This window comes from Ambystoma mexicanum, chromosome 3q (assembly GCF_040938575.1).
Source record: "Ambystoma mexicanum isolate Mex_15411 chromosome 3q, UKY_AmexF1_1, whole genome shotgun sequence".
Lineage (NCBI taxonomy): Eukaryota > Metazoa > Chordata > Amphibia > Caudata > Ambystomatidae > Ambystoma > Ambystoma mexicanum.
The window spans coordinates 1,163,555,888-1,163,577,807 of record NC_090926.1 but is presented as its reverse complement, the minus strand read 5'-3'; the positions used below and the strand labels follow the sequence as shown (position 1 = coordinate 1,163,577,807).

The window sequence follows — 21,920 nt, the reverse complement described above, 5'->3', positions numbered from 1 at the left end:
CCAGGAAAGTGATCTATCATCGCTGCGCGGCACGATTTTGGACTTCGATATTTTCGGTTTCTTAATTTCGTGCTGCGTAGCAATTACGTAGATCCTGTTACACTGAGTTGTCTCTGTAAGAGACATGGACCGAGTCACGTGGTCCGGCCACGTGACGCGTGACGTTGGGGGGAGGGAGTGCCTGCGGGCAGAAAGAAGTTGTAAGGGAAATAAAGAAGACGTACTCCAAACGCTCGGCGTGCCTGTCTTTATTACGCAGGCCCCTCCGGGCCTAACAACTGGCGACGAGGTGTCTTCCAAGGCCGCCGAGTCCTCCTCCTCCTCCTCGCCCACGGCGCCAACCCAGCTCCGCAGTGCACGTCGGGCGCTATCAGACACGACCCGCGAGCGCTCGCCTCCTTCTCCACTCCGGCTCCTACGACACGCCGATCCAGGCCCACCAGCAACACACTCCTCCGAGGCTCCCACGACACGCAGGAAGGGCGCGTGTATGATCCCTGAAAAAAAAAAAATTAAATAATAATAAAACGGATCCTCCACGCATGCTACAGCGACAAGCCTGATCCCAGGCCCAGCTCCACGGGGGCTCCAGCGGCAAGCCTGATCCCAGGCCCAACCCAGCAGCAGGCCCAGGCACCCACCAGCACGCCTGACCTATGCCCGGCCACCCACAGCAAGAGACCGACGTCGAGGGTACGACCACCCGCCTGCCACACCATACAGGCTTGGAGACCGCCAGCGGGACCCCGGTGAAAGGTGGGTGTCACCCTGCGCTGCCCGCCAGCTCACAGCACCTGCCACCAAGGCAGCGGTCCCCCAGAGACAGACACACGCAAGTGAACTGCACCGCTCACCGCTACAATGAGCGCACCCCAAGATCAGCAGGCCCCGGGCCCCCCTGCCCCAGCGGGGAGCACAGCAACCACGGCATGGTGCATGCCCCCCCCCCCTTCTCCATGATGCCGCAGGCAGATAAAGGCCCAAGGTGGGTCGAGTGGTTGGAAGATTTCAACACCTTCATTGACGCCGCGGGTGAAGAGAAATCCCCAAGACTACGCAGCATGTTTCTGAACCTCGCGGGGAACGACATTAAAATACTACTGAAAACCATTCCACCGGCAGAGCAAGCGGACTTCCCAGCCCTTATTGCAGCCCTGAACAGACGGCTGGTGATTGAACCCAACAGGGATTACGAAAGATACATTTTCAATCAGTGCACACAGAGGGCAGATGAAACGGTCGACGAGTTCATCACCCGCTTACGGATAAAAGATGCGAACTGCCAGTTCCACGCGTTCTCCCTAGACGAAGCCATTAGGTTGAGAGTGATTGAAGGGTGCGTATCCCAAACGCTAAAGAAGCAACTGTTAAAAAAACCTGTCACAATTGATGAAGTCAGCCAGATGGCAAGGATCCTGGAGAGAGTCGAAAAGCAAGTGACGCAGATAACTGGCACCGCCTCCTCCAAGCATGATAACAACGAGGTGATCGCAGCCATGCAGGCCAATAATGCCAGGACAACAGAGAGAGGACCCAACCTTACCTACTCAACAATTCAGAGAATGCAACGCCAGTGTTACCGCTGTGGAATGCGTATCCCCATGCAGGGACATGCCCCGCATTGTCCCAGAAATGCGGCAACTGCGGGAGAGAGGGACATTTCCAATCGGTCTGCAGAGAGGGCAAACCGTTTCCAACCCAAAGACCGCCAGTCGCCCCACAGTTCAAAACACCCTACAGGAATCCACAAAGCCAAGGCTATCCATCGCGCCCTTTTCAACAAAACCCGAGAAGATATGTCAGGGTAGTTGAAGACGTCTACCCTTCGGAAGAACCCCAAGGCGACGGAGAATATGAACAAATATCCCGCATTAGAGATGAATATGACGGGCCCCCAGCACCCATCTCTCACTACGAGGCGGACCAACAGCACCCCGAAGAGGAAGGGTATCAGTTTGATCACTATCGGCAAGATGAATACGTCAACCTCATCATGGACGAAGGACAAGCACGCGAGGCACCAAAGATACCAATGGAAATAGGAGGCCACCAATTCTGTTTCCTGGTTGACTCAGGAGCTACGGTCAACATAATGGGAGAAAAGGAGTTCCACCAAATTCCCAAGAAACCGGCCTTAGTGCCTTCTGAGTCCAAGATATATCAATGGGGCGCCGACACTCCACTACAATCAATTGGCTTCTTCGCCCGTCACCTCATTCACGGCAACTGTGCCATAACGACAAGCATACACGTAATTCGCAGTCCAACGAAAGGAAGGTGCCTCCTCAGCTACAGGACGGCCTCCTCCCTTGGACTCATAGACATACACGTCCGAGATGGTGACAAGATCTACACATCAGAACCAACCCAAGTAGCGAAAGAGAGCGTGTCAAACGTCCAAGCGGAACCCAGGGAGATGGACTTGATATCAAAAGACGCCATTCTGAAAGAATTCCCCCTCATCTGCAAGGGCCTAGGAAAATTGAAAGGACCCTCAGTTAAACTACATATTGACCCCGCAGTTCGCCTGGTTCCCCAGCACCCGAGGAGAGTCGGGTTCCACCTCCAAGCTGCCGTGTCAGCTGAACTCCAACAGCTCCTAGAAAATGACATAATTGAACCAGCAGTGGGCCCTACCCCGTGGGTCTCCCCACTAGTCATCGTGCCAAAAGAGAGGGGACAGCTCAGACTCTGCGTCGACATGCGCGTCGCCAACACCGCGATCCAGCGTGAGCGACACCCCGGCCCCCGAATCGAGGACATGATCGTCCAAATAAATAAGTCCACCCTTTTCTCAAAACTGGACCTTAACCAGGGTTACCACCAACTGGTACTTCATCCAGAATCCAGAGGCATAACCACATTCGCCACGCACGATGGCTTATTCCGGTATAAGCGACTTAACTTTGGCATTTCGTCGGCCGGAGAGATTTTCCATGAAACCATCAGGCAAATCATTCGCCCAATCAGAGGAGCACTTAACAACAGCGACGACATCCTAGTATTTGGCAAGTCGAAGGAGGAACACGATGTAGCTCTCCGCGCCACCTGCAAAGCCATTCAAGACGCTGGACTCACCCTCAATGTCGACAAATGTCGATTCAGCAAGACCAAGCTGAAGTTCTTTGGCCACATATTCTCCGCGGATGGAATGACACCGGATCCCGACAAAGTGGCGACAATCTTCAGCCTACAAGAACCAAGGCAAATCGCGGACGTGCGATCGTTTCTGGGGATGGCAGGTTACTGTGCGAGATACATACCCCATTATGCCACAATCACGGAACCGCTCAGGAAACTCCTTCAAAATGATATGCTCTTTGCCTGGACGGCAGAATGCCAAGATGCGTTCGACTCCATCAAGCAATACCTAGCGGAAGCCAGAAAACTTGCCTACTTTGACCCCAGCTGGCACACTGAAATCGTGGTCGATGCAAGTCCAGTCGGGCTGGGTGCCATCCTCGCCCAAACAAATGGAACAGACACCCACCCGAGACATGTGGTGGCCTATGCCAGCAAAGCTCTCTCGAAACCTGAGTCCGCGTATTCGCAGGCGGAAAAGGAAAGCCTAGCAGCAGTCTGGGCATGCGAGCATTTCCACAACTTTGTCATAGGAAAAAAATGTACCCTAATAACGGACCATCAAGCCCTCCTCTCACTGTTCGGCAACCCATGAACCAAGATGCCACCACGCATTGAACGGTGGGGTATCTGCCTGCAGGAATATGACTATCAGATAATACATCGTCCAGGGGGGGGAACACAACCCAGCGGACTACTTGTCGAGACACCCCACGGGAGAAGCCACACAGCGAAAGGTAGATGTAGAATACATCAGCTATGTCACCACAAACGCACTCCCTCCGGCAATTTCACTCGAGACAGTCGCGGAGGCGTCAGCTGCTGATCCGTCCATAGCACTGGCTATCAACCTCACAGAACACAACAGATGGAAGTCATACAGGAAGCTTCTGACGGAACATCCGGACGCGAATCGAGATGAACTGGAAAGGTTGGCAAAAGTTCATACAGAACTAGCCGTTAAGGACAAGTCCATACTCCTCCGAGGGTGCAGAATAATAATCCCAGCAGCCCTACGACCGGACATTATAAAGACGGCCCATGAAGGCCATCGCGGGGCAGACAACACCAAACGGCAACTTCGGTGCCATGTATGGTTCCCATTCCTTGACACGCTAGTAGACCGATGGGTACGAAACTGCATGGCATGTCAATGCACAGCCAGGGCCGAAGCCCCCGCACCACTACAGTCACTTCAGATCCCCGATCACCCATGGGAAAGAGTGGCAATAGACTTTTACCGGCCCCTCGAGTCTGGCGAGTACCTACTACTGTTCATTGACTAGCACTCTCGCTTCCCAATTGTGAAAAAGTCGCCGTCAACAGCCTTCGCCCACATAGCAGCTGTCTTCGACGAGGTTGTGAGCGAGTGGGGCATACCAGAAGTTATCAAGTCGGATAACGGCCCGCCGTTCTGTGGTCATGACTTCGCAACTTTCGCCAAGCATCTGGGTTTCAGACACCAGAAGATAACACCAAGATGGCCACAAGCCAACGGGATGGCCGAGAGATTCATGTCATCAATCAAGAAGACCTTACAAAGAGCCAGACTAGAAAATGTTGACCCTCACCAGGCCCTGTGCAGGATGCTTCGGGACTATCAAAACACACCACACGAGGCCACAAACAGGACGCCGGCTGAGATGATGGTAAAATACCAAGTTCGCACTCGCATCATAAGACACCCCAACAACAAACCGGAAGCAGATCCGGAAGTCCTAGCGCGAGATGCGGAACGGAAGGAACGGGCCCGCATCCGAACAGATGAGAAAAGAGGTGCTCGCCCGAAAGAGATCCAGGTAGGAGACGAAGTACTGGTCCAACAGACGATGGTCAAAAAGACTGACCCAAGGTTCTCCCCACAGCCTCTTCTCGTGACGGCCACGAAAGGAACCATGGTAACAGCTGAAAATGAAGTGCGGGAAATAACTCGGAATTGCTCGCAGTTCAAACTCACCACCGTTCAGGGCCAGCAGGAACGAGATCCCCCGGATCCGGAACCAATGCCTATGGACCCGAGAGACTCGCTGTGGTCACCACCGAGATTTTTAGCTCGCCCAGGAGTGAGGAGAGCGCAAGAGACAGAAGATGATCCGGGAGAAGCCGCCAACGGTCGACCCCATCGGGTCGTGAAGAAACCGTCGCGCCTAGTTAAAGAATGTTAATGTTGTTGTTGCAAGGACATTTGTCCGGGGGTGATGTTACACTGAGTTGTCTCTTTAAGAGACATGGACCGAGTCACGTGGTCCGGCCACGTGACGCGTGACGTTAGGGGGAGGGAGTGCCTGCGGGCAGAAAGAAGTTGTAAGGGAAATAAAGAAGACGTACTCCAAACGCTCGGCGTGCCGGTCTTTATTACGCAGGCCCCTCCGGGCCTAACAGATCCTCTCACGCAGCCATGCATGCATGCATGCAGTCACGTGGCGATGCCGGAATGATTCAAAGAGCGGAGGACCGAGCGTACGGGTGACTTGGCCCAAGTAACCACACGTGTGGGCTCAGTGATCAGCGGCAGAGACGCTATCGAGTGCTGGTGAGCCTGGGTCAGGATCTGGGGTGTTGGAGGTGCTGCCTTTACCGGATATGGGTGTACGTGCACTTTGTATTTTCGACCAATTTTACCGTTCAATCAACCCTGCTTTATTTAACTGCTGCTGTACGCAGGAATTAGAATTTACTAGACTGTGGCAATTAGGAAAGTTTGTTTTTGCCATGTGTAAATCTAGGGTGAGTAATGTTTCTACATTGTCTGTATTGCCAATATATGGACATTGGATTAAAATTATATATATGAAAAAAATGGATGTTTCAAAAATACAATGAAATAAACAAAAATGCTTATATACACACACAACATTTTACACACAAAAAATACACTTTAGGTAGTACTGGTTTAAAAATAAACCCCATTTAGAATTGGGAGCCACTTGCCCGTCCTACTCGGCGGCTTTGTTGTACACGGTTTCAAATGCAGGCTGCGCGAGCCTCTGGTTCACCCCCAGAAGCCACTTGCCAACAGAAACACTGCCATGGAAAGACCATCACGTGCCCTGGCGCCTCACGTTGTCGAGTCTGGGCTTTCTAGTGAACGCCCGACATTCTGGGACTTGAGGGCCTGCGTTTATAATGCGACATGCCCCAGAAACAAGCACCAACAGACGTTGCCTTTGTGTGGGCACTGCCATAATGGCACCAACTGGCCATTAATAAGAGCTGCAAAGGGGTGCTACTACTTGGACCTAGAACAGTGGCCAAAATGGCCATAGAAAAGCTATCAACAATCCAAATATGTTTTTTGGGGGGGGGAGGGGGTTGGGGGAGGGACTTCCGTGCATTGGCATGCATACTCTGTAAAAATCAAGTGGCTGAAGGGATACTTGTAGCTCATTTACTGCTCCAAATAAGCCATCAGCTCGGAGCAACCTGCTGCTTTAGAATAAAAGTAGTAGACACTTGCAGCACACAGCTTGTTGATTACCGCTTTATAAAAGGCTTGATAAAACCAGCTCAGAACCGAGGAGGATGGGTTTTAGGAAGGGCAGGAACTGGATGGGAATGGCCAATTGGCAGGCAATGAATGGGCAAATAAATAGTATCAGCTTTTATGTGGTGCTCTTGGCTGGAAAAGCACAGGCTGGACCCAGGGATAGGCATGACATGCGGCTACTTGGCAGCTCTGTGCTGAAATGGATGCTTTGAGAGAGGCCTCTTCATACCAGGCTTGGCCTCCTGATGGATCCAACATTTTGTCCAGGGAAACATTTGACTGCCAGCTCCAAACAAGCATGCATGCATTATGTGATCTTGGGCAGCAGGCACAAGTGTAAGCTGGTTACAGGCTGGGATGTAGGGAGGCTTGTGATCTTGGGCACCAGGCCCAAGTGTAAGCTGGTTACAGGCTGGGATGTAGGGAGGCTTGTGATCTTGGGCACCAGGCCCAAGTGTAAGCTGGTTACAGCCTGGGATGTAGGGAGGCTTGTGATCTTGGGCACCAGGCCCAAGTGTAAACTGGTTACAGGCTGGGATGTAGGGAGGCTTGTGATCTTGGGCACCAGGCCCAAGTGGAAGCTGGTTACAGCCTGGGATGTAGGGAGGATTGTGATCTTGGGCACCAGGCCCAAGTGTAAACTGGTTACAGGCTGGGATGTAGTGAGCCTTGTGATCTTGGGCACCAGGCCCAAGTGTAAGCTGGTTACAGCCTGGGATGTAGGGAGGATTGTGATCTTGGGCACCAGGCCCAAGTGTAAACTGGTTACAGGCTGGGATGTAGTGAGCCTTGTGATCTTGGGCAGCAGGCCCAAGTGTAAGCCGGTTACAGGCTGGGATGTAGTGAGCCTTGTGATCTTGGGCAGCAGGCCCATGTATAAGCTGGTTACGGGCTGGGATGGAGTGAGCATTTAAAGACCTCGGCTTTTCACTTATGGGAGTGTTGCTCTGAGGATCTGGAACCGAACTTTACTTCTGCTCCCCGCTCTAGACACTCATCCCAGGAAACAAGTCGCCAAGGTCCCAGGGTGGAGAAATGCATTATGCTGCATGCCAAGTTCCCAAGGATGGGTTCTTTGGTGGCACCACGTGAAATAAGGCCCCAGCACTAGACTTTCAGGTTTGACGCCAGGCTGCTGCATTACAAGGGAGGTACATTTCCTAGACATCCTTTGGCACATCGCCTCCAGCCTTCGAGCCAATTAATCCATAGCCAACTCTAGTACACCCCTTTCTCAACCGCTCCCCAAATGGCACTGCATCCACCCGTTCCTCTGCCAGTTTCTCGCAGCTTGCCCTTTATTCCCATTTCTTTGCCCTTTTTAGTTTTGGGTATTAGGTGGCACTTAACCGCCTCTGAGAAGCGATGGGGTACAGATTTGAGGGAGATGGGATGCGAGCATGGACACAGTTTTGAGGGTGGCGTTTGGTGCTTTTCCCAACCATTGACTGTCAATGGCCTTGCTATTCTGTATGGTTGTTACTGTTGTGTGGGGGCCCACCGTTAACATCCAGCGGACCCCCGGATCTCTGGCATCAGTACTCGACAGGCTCAGTGCCTGTGAGGGTTGGGGCCTGCCCTGGTCTTCCGGCAAGCCTGATGGTGCTATACGGCTTCAGCACCGGTTGCGGCACAGCCTGCCATGCCCCTGACCGTGCGGGCCTCTGCAACTGTGCTGGCACGAGGGTCCCATGGCATGCAGGCCTGTGCCTCCCATGGAGGGCCTGCCGGCCTACATTAATAAGACACAGACTCAGTCATTCCTCTTGGGAGTCTGCAGCAGTTATGCTGCACATGCCTGCAGGGGCTCCTTTTATTAGCTTGGGCCATGACACAGTCATAGCCCATATTAAAAGGGCAATGCACATGGGAGGGAGACATCACACTTAAGGAGGGTCCCCACCACCACACTCCTCCTTTTCCATAACAAACACCCGTTGCTGTTCAGTCCTTCCTGAACCAGAAATGATTCACCCCACCCATCACAGAACCACAATACTTACCACGTGGGAATTATGGTGTAGACAGATAATCGGATATGCCACTGACACATACATAGCTACTCAGATAGTTATACATTACACACACACTATAAATACACTCAGCGGGTGACAGTCGTGGTTGGCCACCCACCGGTGGAAGGATGGCCGTTCCACCATCTTTTACCTGGGGTGTGGAACCGCAACCACATAACGCAGTTAACTGCTGGCACCATATCAAGCCCATCTACAACTTCGGGATCACAGCCTCACATAAGTTATTTAATGAGACCACGCTAAGCATGTAGCTAATATGGCGTAAAACGCGTTTGCTGAGTCCTCACTAAGCATTTGCAGGACTGCTGGAGACCAGTTCACCTTCCATTAGTGTTCGTTCAGGATCGCCCTTCCACGGGTCATGGTCCATGGGGCAATCCACAGGCCAGTAAAGCCGCACCTGGGGACACAGTCCTTTGATGTTGGGGTAGGCAGCCAGACACGTGGCACAGCGTACAGGCTGCACCACGTTGATGTAGGGCATGGGTTGACCAGATATCGCTCATCTCGCTTGGTTGGTCATGCTCCCCATGTCAGGAGTGTCACTTTACTAAATGGGCACAAGAGGGCGCACAAGCACTCGCTCAGAGCTGTAACCCTTACAATACCCGTCGCACCGCTTCTCGGCAGAGGGCGTCTGCGCCCCATTCCCCTCTCCAAGGCAGGAGTCGCTACTGTTGATGGGGCAGTTGTCGGCCAGTCCTCTCTTCCCTTCCTACTGGCCGGATACCTGGGTAGTTGGCGTTTCAGCTGAGGGCCAGCCGGTATTGCACCTGGGGCCACAACGGCCTGGGTCATGGATGGTGGGCCTGGTCAGGTGATACTCATGGCAGGGCGTCAGGGCCATGTGCAGATCAAACAGCTCAACACTGGTAGCAGAGCATCATGTTTTCTGGTCCTTCCTTCGCTCCCCACAGGCAGGATTTGTCACCAGGACGCTCCCACAAGCACTCAACTTTGAGTTGCAACCCTCGTCTCCATCTGCCTTGGAGAGTTGCCAGCTCTGTTCCTCTGGTCCGTGCTCATCACTGATGTTATAGGGGCGATGGAGTGCAGTATTGCCACCTTCCACTCTAGTCCAACTACCGCAGGGCTTCTTTACTTCAGCGCCACAGCTCTGGCATGGCACGCTGCCAGACCTCATCCAGCTGTCGGTTAGCAGCCAGGGCATGTGGCTTGGTATGCCAGGACTAGGTCATGTGTACCCTTATGAAGGCAGGAACTGAGTTACCCTGCCTTTGGGCATTGTGGAAACAGGGTGGCAGGCTTGGACTGCAGATCCTTCCCACCATCTGGCCACAGTGTGCAGTGCACTGCATTTGCTGCACCGACAACCTGGGAACACCGACGGCGATTCGGTCTTGGAATTCGAGGCTGGAGCCTCTCCATCTTCACTGCCCACCAGCTCCTCTCAGTGGGGAGCATTCCTGTGTCTCAGTCCCTGTGCTGGCATGGTGCACTGTATTTTTATATCACCGCCCGGGTACGTCAGGGAAGGGACACACTGCTTAAGTACCTTCGCAGATGTTGATTGCGCTGACCCGCAGCGCTGCACTCTTTTCTTGCTTCTTTCCCCGCGTTCCAGGCCAGTCCCACTCTGTCCTCAGACTTTAGAGATTTCTGAAACTTCAGCTGTGCCAGGTCCGTCCTTCCTGCACCAGCTACATACACCAGTGTGCAACTTTGAGAGCTCCGACCACGGACCCAGCGTAGGAATTACCACTGGTGGACCGGTGATCTTCTGGCCATTGCTAGATCTGCTTCCCTTGTGACCATATGGAGCCTTGCACTACCCACGGAGCACATACCCAAGAACGCGCACCCCTGATGGCCCAGGATGTTGCTGGGACATTTCGTTTGCTGCACTGCAACTACAACTGGGTGGCGCAGGTTCTCATCAGGGGCCGTTCTCCCCTCAGATGGCGCTGACGTGAATCTCTTCTATACCTCTGATCGGGCCCGGGGCCCTACTGGGGCCACACTTTGTCCGGGATGCAGGCACAACCATACTGGGATTGTGCACGTCCTCTGGCTTAGTGTAACTCCTGACGCAGAGTTGCACGCAATGTCCCCGCCAGGCAGCCCGGATGTTCCGAGGGCCCTGCCCGCGTTACATGCACCGACCTGGAGTAGCTGACGGGCTACCACCGTTGTGCCCAGGGATCTCCGACACCAAAGCACCCTGCATTACCCCCTGGGCCGGGAATCCTCTTAATCAGCCCCTTTGCCTTTTCACCACAGGGCGGCCCAGGATCACGCCACTAGCCGGCCTCCATTCTCAGCACCGTTGGTGTTGTAAGGCCGCTGGCCTACAAAATACGCTGCGACACCGGGCACGTCTTCATTCCACCTTTATTAATACAGAACTGCCCCTCGTCCCAACTTTCCCGCTTCCCCCTCCCCTTGCCCCGCCCCCAGTTCCCTCTGTCCTTATCTTTCCCTTAAAGGGGCCCTGTCCCTTTTCCCCATGCACAACACCCCCCTCTTACTTATCGTTGAAGTTCGTCCTTACACCTCTTCGATGAGCCGAGTGGGCCGTCTGGCTAGCCGGTGGGGCCGCACGGCTCGCTCTCCTCCTTCGCCCTCCTGGCTTGCCGGTGGCGGCGCCTCGGGCGGATCGGGAGGGGTTTCTGGGTCCATAGGGTCTTCTTCCTCAAGAGGTACGTCCTCAGATCTGTCTCCTTGGAACATTCGCCTGAAGTATGACGCGTTGCGGGTTATTTCACCCCGGTCTCCTAGGGCGGTGATCATGGGTCCTTTCACCTCTGTCACTATCATGGACTCGGGCTGATGTCTCGAGTCCGTTTTACGGCGTTGGGCCTGCCTGACTAGCACTGTTTCTCCTACGGGGATCAGGGGTTCCTTGGCCTTCCGTTTCCGGTCAGTCCATTCTTTGGCCTTTTGTCTCCTCTCTGCTTCTCGTCGTCGGATCTCGTCGTCCTCCTCCGGCGTGTAGTCCTCGAGTTGGGGAAGCCTGGTCCTCGGTTTGTATTTGATCATGAGTGCGGCTGGGGTGTGTCCAGTTGCCTCGTGGGGGGTATGCCGGTAGCTTCGTAACATTTGTGAGATGGCTTGTGGCATCGAGGCTTGGTCCGGGAAAATGTGGCCGAAGAAGCATAGGGTGCGTGTGTTGATTTCGCACTTCTGACTGTTGAGTGTCAGTCCGGCATCTTGTAGGATGCGGCACACTTGGTGTAGGGCTGTGTCATGCTGATCCTGTGTGACGCCAAAGATGAGGATGTCATCGCTGTAGTTGAATGCATTGGGGACGGAGCAAATCAGACTGTGGATTGTTTCTTGAAATATCTCGGCAGCGGACGAGATTCCAAAGTTAAGTCGTTTGTAGCGGAATAGGCCCTCATGGGTGGTGAATGTCGTGATGGGCCTCGATGCAGGGTCAATCACTAGCTGGTGGTATCCCTGGTTGAGGTCCAGTTTTGAGAATTTCGTGGCTTGGTTGAGCCTGATTAGCATGTCCTCTATGTTGGGACCCGGGTGCCTTTCCCGTTGGATGGCGGTATTGGGGATTCTCATGTCCACACAGAGGCGGAGGCGTCCATCTGCTTTGGGGACGACTACCAGTGGGGAAACCCACGGGGTGGGTCCTGTTGCCCTCTCAATGATGTCATTGTCCAGTAGCGTTTGCAACTCGTGCGATACTTTCGCCTGCAGGTGGAACCCTACCCTCCTGGGGTGTTGTGGTACTGGCTGGATCTTGGGATCAACATGTAGCGTGATGACGTTGTTCTTCAGTTTGCCGACGCCTTCAAATAGGGCCGGGTACGCCGATTTCAGATTTCCTATGTTTGGGGCGATGTGGTGGATGGCTTGTATGACGCAGGAATTAGGCGGGACGCCTTGGATCACCTCTGATGCATCGTAGTGGAAGTCGATGAGACCTAGGGCTGTGGCCGTCTTGTGGCTGAGCAGGCATCTGGCAGTTGCCTGGCTGTGGATGACGTGTATCGCGGTCGGTGCTCTCTTGCCCCTGTGTATGAGGTCACATGTGAATTGTCCTTTTGAGGTCAGTGGCTGTGTTGCGCCCCATTGAAATATGTGGGCGTAGGATGGTTGTAAGGGAAACTTGTTCGCTAGATGGCCGTATGCTTTGTAACTCATGACATTTACGGTTGCGCCCGTGTCCACTAGGAATGGAGTGTCTATCTCTCCCAGGTGTACCGTCACTCTGGGTGCCGCGCTGTCGTCGGAGGCTTCCGAGTTGAGTCGGACGTATTCCCTGCTGTATCGGTCGTATTCAGCATAGGGTAGGTATTCTGCAGGGTGTTCTTCGACTGGCGGGTTTTCGTATGGGTCTCTGGTGTTATCTTCCCTCCGGGTTTCCTCTTCTGGGTACGCTTGCATGTGATATATTTGTTCTTGGTTGGCATACGGTGCATCTGTTTGGTCCACTTGTAGGTTTTCGACCGCCCTGATGAACCCGGAGTTGTTTGGTGTTCTGGGGTTGACGGCTGGCTTGGCGTATTCTCGTTCCGCGTATGGTCTTGGGTTGGGTGGTCTCATTGGCTCGGGCCGCGGCTCGAACTTCTTTGCGGTCGGTTGCTGGTTGTGTGGTCTATATGCTGACAGCGGGGGTGTCTTCTCCCGACACATACTCTGAAAGTGATTCTCTTGTCCGCACCTCATGCACATCTGGCCAATTGCGGGGCATTGACCTCTGTGGGGAAACTCAAACCCGCATCGGTAACATTGTCTTTCAGGTGGTGGGCGTCTTGCGTTGTTCCATTGGTCTTGTCTGTATGTATTGTTGTGTTGGCGGCTGATTTGATTGGTGGTGACGGCTGCGATGGAGTCTATCTTTCTCGGGTTCTCCATGTGTGCAGCCTGAGCATCCACTCTTTCATATACTCTGGCGAGTTCAGCTATTTCTTTCAGAGGGAGGGGTTTTTTTAGAAGATGTTTGCGGAAAATGGATGACAGGCATCCCTCTATCACTCTCAGGCGGATGGCCTCGTCATCGTTGAAGTTGGCGAAGTCACAGTATGCTATTTTCCTTTGTAGGCGTAATATGAATTGGCCAATTGTTTCTTGGGGTAACTGGGTGCATTGATTAAAGATGTAACGCTCGTAGTCTCTGTTCGGGACTATTATCAATCGACCGTCGATGGCTTCAATGAGTCTTTGGTAGGTGTTCCTTTCTGCTGCTGCAGGGATGGTCTTGATGACGCTTTTTATGTCTTTCCCAACCAAGTTAGTGAACATGTCTAGTTTGTTCGGGGCGTCTTGGTTTCCTACTGCCCTCATGAATTCCTCGAACTCGTCCATCCATTCTTGCCACCTTTGCCCTTGGTTTTCTTGTGGTTCTAGCGAGAATGGGTTTGGGCGGCGTAGGAAGGAGACTGGATTTGTGGGAGTCACGCCAGGCGTGGCAGGTGCCGTGGTGTCTCCCGCTGCGCTCCCACCACTCCCTTGTTGCGACATGGCTGGTGAGGTCGAGTGTCTGCTGGTATGCGTGTTTTACTTCCCTCACTCTCGGGTGGGCGCTTTCTGTTGCTCGTACTCGATTGCGCGTGACGTTCCTCGTTATCAAGTGGCCGTTGCCACGCTCGTACGCTCGTGCGTGCATACAGTTCCTCGCTTTCAAGTGGCGCTTTAACGCGTTCCTCGCTTTCGAGTGGCCGTTAACACGTTCACACATGCACACAGTTCCTCGCTTTCAAGTGGCTCATTTAATCCTTCGTGTAGGTATAAAGTTCTTCGCTTTCAAGTGGCTTGTGTTGCGTTGCCGTGCCTATCACCTTTTCCTCAGGGCCTGTGGGGTTTATTCAGTACTTGCGTGTGCTCTTGGCACCTTACGGCCTCCAGTGCTGTTCCGCGGTCCACTGGGCTCCTCCTCGTCCTCTGCGGCGTGCGTCTCCTTTCCTTTCTTCCACGGGGCCCCTCCTCGGCTCCAGCTGCTCTCTCGCGTGCGTATGTACCTCCGACGTCGGGTCCTTCCATTACGCCGGGCTCCGGCTCCTCCTCGCTTTCGGGGTCTCCAGCTGCTCTCTACGTGCGCGTAGGTTCCTCCGCACCTCGCGTATAGTCCTCGGCGGCGGGTCCTTCTGCTGCTCCGGATACCTTCTTCGGGCGCGCTGGCTCCTCCTTGCCTCGCGTGCTCCCTGTCTGGGCGTTTTCTTCGTGTGCGCGGTCCGTCTGGCTTCGTCGCCAGTTGTTGTAAGGCCGCTGGCCTACAAAATACGCTGCGACACCGGGCACGTCTTCATTCCACCTTTATTAATACAGAACTGCCCCTCGTCCCAACTTTCCCGCTTCCCCCTCCCCTTGCCCCGCCCCCCGTTCCCTCTGTCCTTATCTTTCCCTTAAAGGGGCCCTGTCCCTTTTCCCATGCACAACAGTTGGGCCCCGGGATCTCTCGAGGCAGGCACATCTCTTGTACAACGGTTCTCTTTTCGCGCACCGACGTGGAGCCCCCTCCATTTTGTCCTCACTGCTCTGACGTGGAGCTGCAAACTTCACCGCTGGCGCACAGTATGGATACAGCCAGGGCTGCATAAACAGCAGAGTGCTGCCCGGGACCGCCTACCTCCTTGCTCCGACCCTGGAGCAGCTGCTACTGTTGCTGCCACGTGCAGCTGCTGCTTAACATGACTGCCGGTGGCCCGGTCTTGCAGCAGCCAAGGCTGCCGCATCATTGCTGGGTGCGGGCAGCCTCTGTCGGTTTCACCGCCAGCAGCCCAGGATCACACAGGGGCTGTCATTGCCCTTGCTCCGAGCCCAGCGAGTCCCCCTTTTTTCACCGCTGGGCTCGGGACCTTGATCCACAGTTGTTTTTTTTGTCTTCGACAGCTTCGATCCCTGAGTCATCATTTCACCGCCGCTGGGCCCGTATTCAGTGGGGCCCCGGCGGCAGCACAAACCCACTCAGGATGGGCACTCCCCTCCTGTGCTTCCGCCGCAAGAGTCCACAGGCCAGTTCCCTCCCTGGCCGCATGAGCGCCTTCCTAGCAGAGGGTCGCGGACAGGGAGGACACACCGGCAGGGCTCCTCCATCCCCAGCGCAGCACGGGGATCCACGATTCCTCTCTTTCCGCTGGGTGGGCGACGGCACAGCACTTCCTCCTGCCTCCCCCCCCCGCCAACCCCACGAAAATAAAATGTGGACATCCAATAGATGGCCTGAAAAAAATAGGCCCCTGGTGCAGATGCCTTCCAGGAAATGGCCAGAGTTCCCTGGAGGCCAGTCCATCCCAGGCCAGGGTGCAGATGCCTGCCAGGAAATGGCCAGAGTTCCCTGGAGGCCAGTCCATCCCAGACTAGTGTGCAGATGCCTGCCAGGAAATGGCCAGAGTTCCCTGGAGGCCAGTCCATCCCAGGCAGGGTCCAGATGCATGCCAAGAAATGGCCAGAGTTCCCTGGAGGCCTGTCCACCCCTGACGCAGTCGCAACTTGTACTCCCATTAACAGTCAACCCGCACCCAATTCCCTAAACACCATCACCTGCAGAACCCAAAGCGCCAAGAGGCCACACAGAAGAGGAACATCGGAGCTACACTGTAAGACAGTACCCAATTTCAAAGTTGACTGTAGAGTGACAACCACCATTTGCCACCTGGTTGTGCACAATTTCCTGACAATGGAAATTTTAAAAACAGTGACTGTAAAAGTTCCCTTTATCACTGCACCTACAATTGGTGAAATCTGTCTACAAGCCTCAGGTGTGCACGCAGGCCAATTCCAGCCGGATGCCCAACCCTTCAAATGTAGGGGTGAGGGGAAAACTTACTTGTGCGAGGGCATCCTTGTTTACACATTCTAATAGTTCAGCTTCAATGTTACAAGCAGTTAACTCGATCCTTCATGTCTGAAAGCACCCACTTAAGGACTGCTGTGAGAATGAGCGATCTCTGTCCCCCTCCCCTTCCAATCACTGCCCTGGTTTACAAGTACTAACCCCACATCACGATTTCAAGTACCTCAAAATGTATGCCTTAGAATGCAGGTGCGAACAATAAAATGCTTTACGTCAGTAATTGCAGGAGGGCCTTTGTTAACAGCAAAGCTCAGGTGCCACAATTTCGAGAGGCAGAGACGAGACAATGGCATGGCGCCCTGAATTCCAGGGAGGGCCCAACAAGATGCCAGTTCTGCACTCAGCCCAGGAGTCCCCACCCAGCGAAGATTGCAGGGTGTCGGCCCAGGTTGGATGTTCTATTTCAGACGGGCATGTTGGAGCAGGTGACTGCGGAAGCCTTAATAGCGCGTCCCGCGGCTCTCGCGAGATCTGGCAAGATGCGGCGACAGAGAACATCTGCTTCCGGCCGGTGCTTGCATCCTGCGTCCTGGAAGAGACTCCCTCCTTCCTCCCCAAAGGCCGCCAAGGTCAGGCACGGAGAATTACCAGCTGCGAGCTTTGCTTAAGTTTACAGACCCTGAGCAATCGTTCCCACGTCAGAGATCCGGCCAACAGAGCAACTCCACACACTGACCTCGAGATGAAACAAGAGCGGCTCGTCTATAACAGCAAGTGGAATGGTGCCCTGCCAGTCATTATGGTGGAGCCAGTGCCGGCAGGTCCACCAAACAGAAGCAGAAACAGAGAGCCCTCTCCCTGCAGCAGGACACCCGACTGCATCAGGGCCTTTCAATCTTTTCAGTTGAAGAGTATCTAACTACTGATGGGGGAGGGAGACCACCCCCAGAAGCTGCTTCCATCTTGGGGATCTCATCACTGATAAGATCCTGCTTTCAGGACATTAGTGTGCATGCTACAGGCGTGTTTTTCCAGCAGTCTCAGGCGGTTACCCCTCAGCATTCTTGCAGTATCCAGCAGCATTCTGGTCCCCTTGTAACTTTAGACATTAGCATCTTGCGGATAAAACTAGATAGCTTTTCAGTGAGCCTTTGGTGTTTCAGCTCCCTGCAGCCAGTTTTATTTTATAGAGCGCACCCAACCCTGAGGTAACTGGGCGCTTGAGCTTAAGTAAGAGTTACAGATACATACATGGGACAGAGGCTTTTCGACATAGGTTACAAGTTGGTCAACATGAATAAATACATAAAGGAACATAGGATAAGAGGGCTTGTCAACAGACCGTGGTATTACCACACTCCCTACACTTTCCTTCTCCATCATAAATTATGCACTTCACAGGTGCTTCATACTGCTTCACTCAGCTGTAATTTCAAAATGCCCCCCCCCCATGAGCCTCCCCCCAGTCCAGATACATCTTCAGCCATCCAAGAGCAGACCAGTTGTCCATGCATTTGTGGGAGGGGTACCGAGCTCTACCGAGGCTTGGCCCATTAGGAATGCAGACCGCTTCTCCACGTGGTGGGGCGAGGGGCAGGGACGTCTTGTTACACTGCCTCAAAACGGAACCCACTGAAATGTTGGGTGCACATATTTTGAACCCCCGGCATGCAACGGAGGAATTGATGCTTTAGCCTCCCAACGCTTTGGTTCCCGGTCCAGGTTTCAAAGTGGAGTCGTTTTCACAAGGGATCGACTCTGAAAGTGGGACGTTGCCAGCTATAGGCCAGAGAAGAGTGTTACATGTGGTGTGTGGCCCATTTAAGTGTGGGCCCGTTGCCCCTTTTAAGACAGAGCATCACGACGGTCATGATGCACCTCAATAAAAGGGGCTCTGCTGGCACGCGACCGGCAGTGCAGCAGAGCCCCAGGAAGTGGCAACTTGTGCCTGTGTCCGGTTATTGTCCTGTTCGCCATGTGACCACGGCCTGGTGCTGCAGCCCCGGCCTGGGTGCCCCCAGCCACGGTAGACTGTCCGGTGATCCGGACATTCCGGGGTGTCCCGTGCGGCTCGCCTGGAGCATTCTTGCCAAGTCGGGTGATACCGTCATCTGGTGCGGGCCGCTAACGATACAGGGGCATCGCCAGCCTCTGTCGTGGACAGGCTTAAGCCCTCCCAAATGGAGGAGGCTGCAGGCAGAGACCGCACTCTGTTGGGATGCTCAGCCCAGGTAGATAAGAAGGGGGTGCTGCTACTTTTAGAGCTTGGCAGATTCCTCCCCTAGGAGAGCAGAGTATTTATGTTTACACAATCATTAACGCATTAGCAGCAGCAGTAAAGAGATGCAGAGGACAAAAGCCCGCCCCAATAATGAGGTCCCAACTACTGGGCTCAGCTTTTAGAGGGCATCTCTTTGTGAAACTAAATATCTCCCTAGTTGGGATCAAAGCTACATTTAATGGCCCAAAGGCAGGCATACTAGCTATTCGGCCACCTGGGTTCAGAGGGAGCGGGATGGAGGGGTGGGGCGTCAATGGTTTAAGAGCCCCATTCATGACCAGCTTTCAGAACGGTCATGCAGCCCCTCCAAAATATGGAGGCTGGCTACACCCCATCAAACTCCCATCACAAGTTAATTTGACCCTTGCACATCGTGTGAAAACGATAGGTTTAAGTGCCTTTGTGGCCAGATGGCTCAGTGAACAAATGGCTTGCAGTGGAGTTTCACCTTCAATCTTAAGAGCAACACAGAATTCTGGCACTGCCGACTCCGCGTTTTATCCTTCCCAGGCAAGGCTAAAACTTCTAGCCATTAATTTGGCCAACTATTACCATGGATAACAACGCTGCTAAGCAGCAAGCATGCTACATTAGAAACTAGCTGTAGAAGAGCAGGTGGACACGTCATCCTAGCTCCCGCCCCCCTCACCTCGGTCATACTAGCATAGTAGGAGAAGAGCCCCACGTGGTACTCTAGGTATCATCTCAATGCCACATCGAGTGTATGAGAGATGATATGCACTCGTATCAAATGTACCCTCACATTGAAAGCGTGGAAGGATGTCAGCACGCACCGATGGACAGCGTGGCGTGAAATCTGATTAGGGCACAGTAATGTCATAAAGAAGCTCTATGATGATATACTGAAATGATATAAAATACTGGCGACGCTGTGACTGAAGTGATAAGAGAAACATGTACGAAATGATAAAGTAATCATGAATGCAAAAGAAGACAAAGTAACGCGCTAACCAATAAGTAAATACCCAGCAATGCATGGTAGATGAGCTAAACGGAAGCTTGCTATAGAGGAAAATATAACGTTGCTAGGACTGCCATAGTTGGAAAATGGACGCAGACTAGTGCAAGTTACAATTCAGTTACCTCAGAAACAGATCCGGGTTGTAGAGCCAGGAGATGCTGGAAGAAAAGCTTTGTGTGCAGCACAATGAGGAGTCCATGTTGGCTTGGGATCAAGGAATGCTATTTTTAAAAGGAATAGCTGCAAAGCATGAAGGGAGGAAGACAGATAAGCTATGGACAAGACATTTCTATTAGATTAAAGACGACAACATCTGCAAGAGCCAAGTATTGGACAATTAAAAGTGCATAAAGTCTCTACAAGGTAGAGTGAGAAAGTCAAGAAGAGCAATGACTCAGTATAATTAAATCAAATAGCAGTAAATAAGAGGCTCAAATGGACAAATTCGTGGTCTCTTCACATGTGCCTCAAAAGTCGAAAACAAGGGCTATTTCTTAAGCCTCAGATGAAGATAGTGATGTGGAGAGCAGGCTACAAAGTCAACTACAGATGGGAAACTGGCTTATGGTCAAACTGATGATATGGACTAATTGTAAGTGGGGAATAATCTGACGTGATTCAATCACCTGGGTTTTGTTGCTTACGTGCTGCCAATCCAGCCGAAGTCTAAGGTTGGGTGAGCACGCCAACCAATCAGTGGGTCTATGGGACAACCTGCAATACAATGTTGCATAGACCAATCCGCTGCCATTTTGTTCACTATAATCAGTATTCTATGCCTTTAAAGTAGTTCAAGGCGTGCCTCACAGATAAGAGCCAGCCAAGGGTATATTAACCCGTATACATTCTACAAGTAGACATGTTCCCCTAACCAATCCCTCCCGCTACTACGTTTTATGGTTTGCCGAGTAGGATATCAAAAGATGATGCATATTGGGGTATAAGCCCTCTGTGTAATCAAGTTTGTGTGTGCGATGTCTGCCAGTTGACCGTGCTTTATTAAATGGAGACTGAATTAGTACTTTGCCATGTTCTGAGTCTGTCCGGTTATTTGGACCGAGATCTTTATTGATAATTCATCTAGTGCAAGAGACGCTTGAAAGGGTCTAGAGCACAACACCATTGGACATCATAGAGTTATAAGTGATGTCATGAAGGGAAGACACAAAGACGCACTGAATCGGTAGGCAAATACTGAAGCATAAAGATGTAAATGAAGTAACAAGAGAAACATGGAATCCAATACGAAGAAATCATATACAAAAGATAAAGTAACCTGCTGATATAAGTGTATATATGTAGAAACACAAGGTAGACCAGACTTGCTGCAGAGGAAAACATGATGTGGCTGAAGTGGTCATGATGGAAAGATGGCCACCAGACTTGTACTAAAACCAACCAAGCTACCGCGGAGACAGACCAGGGCTGCCGAGTCAGGAAAAGCTGGAAAAACAGCTTTGTGTGAAGAATAAAGAGGAGTCTATTGGCCCGTGTTGAAGGATGCCACATCAAGGAATAATTGCAAGGCACACGTGGAGTCAAAAGGATAAGCCATGTACGCAAGACATATTTCTCATAGATTAAGCAAAGAGGAAAACGTCTGCAAACGCCAAGCATAAGACAATTAAAGATGCAAAAAGCCTATGCAAGGTGGAGTGAGCAACTCTCTAGAGGCCGAGAGAAGTGCAATGACATCCAGTACAATTGAATCAAATCGCAGTAAATAAAAGGTTGAGATGGACGAATTTGTGGTCTTACACGTGATTTAGATGTTGAAAACAAGCCTAATTAAGGTCTAGATGAAGAGAATGCCTTACCTACACTCCCTTAAAAGCCCCAGGATAAAGAACAGACTGCAAGGTGAACTACAAAGGATAAGCCTTGGCTTTGGGCCGGACCGATGAGCGATGGCCGAATTGGGAAAGTGGGGAGTAGTCGACGTTGCTCTCAGCACCTAAGGTCCAGCTTGCTTACATGCTACTAACGAGCCGAAAGTCCAAGGTTGGGACAGCATGCCAACCAATCAGAGGGTCTACGCAGCAACATGCTTTACAATGTAGCAACGGCCAACCCTTTGCCATTTATTTGCTATAATCAGTATTACACATATCTGTTAGGCATTACCCAAGCTACCTCTAACTAAGAGGCAGCCAATGGTGTCTATATATATATATATGTGTACATATGCTCCCTTAACCAATCCTTCCCTTTAATAGGCTTCACAGTTTCCACGTAGGAGGTCATAGCGATGCACAAGGCGGTACAGTTGGGTGCGAGTGTGGACTTCAGACCGTTGTTACCCAGATTGCCCTTCTTTATTCTATGTTGATAATAAAGTACTT

The 21,920-nt window shown here is 52.5% G+C and overlaps 1 protein-coding gene across 1 annotated transcript in view; it reads right to left on the bottom strand.

Annotated features, from left to right (window-relative positions):
* Positions 1-21,920, bottom strand: part of LOC138447701 (volume-regulated anion channel subunit LRRC8E-like) — a 291,534-nt gene that overhangs the window by 219,468 nt on the left and 50,146 nt on the right. The gene's annotated exons all lie outside the window — the stretch shown is intronic.